The sequence below is a fragment of the Gavialis gangeticus genome, unplaced genomic scaffold (assembly GCF_001723915.1).
Source record: "Gavialis gangeticus isolate Ggan-Ray unplaced genomic scaffold, GavGan_comp1, whole genome shotgun sequence".
NCBI lineage: Eukaryota > Metazoa > Chordata > Crocodylia > Gavialidae > Gavialis > Gavialis gangeticus.
In genome coordinates, this window is record NW_017729029.1 from 17,102,667 (window position 1) to 17,103,467 (window position 801).

Genomic DNA, 801 nt, shown 5'->3' on the forward strand with positions numbered 1-801 from the left:
GGGAAATGGCCATTTGGAGCCAAGGCATTGGGCTATTTTGATGACACATTCTACTTACTGAAAAAAATAAATGCTTTGAAGTATATGGGCTCAACTGGAATTTCTCTAATACCTGTTTTACTACACAGATGTTTTTCCAAGGGCCTAGCTCCGAGGTAGATGGTGATGTTCAAGTTCTTTCAGTTATCTCCACTAATAATAGTAATAAAACTAATAATGTATAGCCAGTAACACCTGGCCTGGGGCTTCCCCACTTGTGAGTTAATCCTGCTGTTCTCTCCCCGCAGAATCACCTGGGATTCATGATAACAAATCAGTGACTTCAGAACAACACTCCTCCCAGAGCCTTGTACTTGAAGCATTGATTTTTGCTTCCTATTACCATAGCAACAAGAGTCTATCTCTTCAGAAACTAGCCAGTGGAAACCACAAAAGATCACCTTTTGAGAGACTTGAAATCCAGGGACCTTCCCCCAGCGGGAGAAGGAGCCTGGTGGAAAAGAGGCAGTTTCTAAGAGTCAAATGGGGGGCTCTAAGTGGGTGGAGGTCATGCTCTGCGAACACCAGTCTCTGCTGCTCTTCTTTAGAAGCAAAGTTCTTGAGTGCTTTGCTTCAGTCAAGGGAAAAGAAACTGGTGGATTTGGGTAACTATCTGCTGAGTAGGCTCCACAAGTCTCATTCTTCCATATACCCAATGCTTCGAGAGATCTCCACCCCACCGCTGCTCTGCATATTTGTTCTTTGCTGCCATCAAGGCAGAATTTGGGAACAGCATTTGCTATCTCCAGGCTTGTCACTTTT

General features: G+C 44.3%; 1 long non-coding RNA gene across 1 annotated transcript in view; it reads left to right on the plus strand.

Moving 5' to 3' along the window:
* Positions 1 to 433, plus strand: part of LOC109300395 — a 20,123-nt gene extending 19,690 nt beyond the window's left edge. The window contains exon 5 of the long non-coding RNA XR_002098192.1: positions 288 to 433. This is a non-coding gene — a long non-coding RNA (uncharacterized LOC109300395). The remainder of the gene's footprint in view (positions 1 to 287) is intronic.
* The last annotated feature ends 368 nt before the right edge of the window (positions 434 to 801 follow it).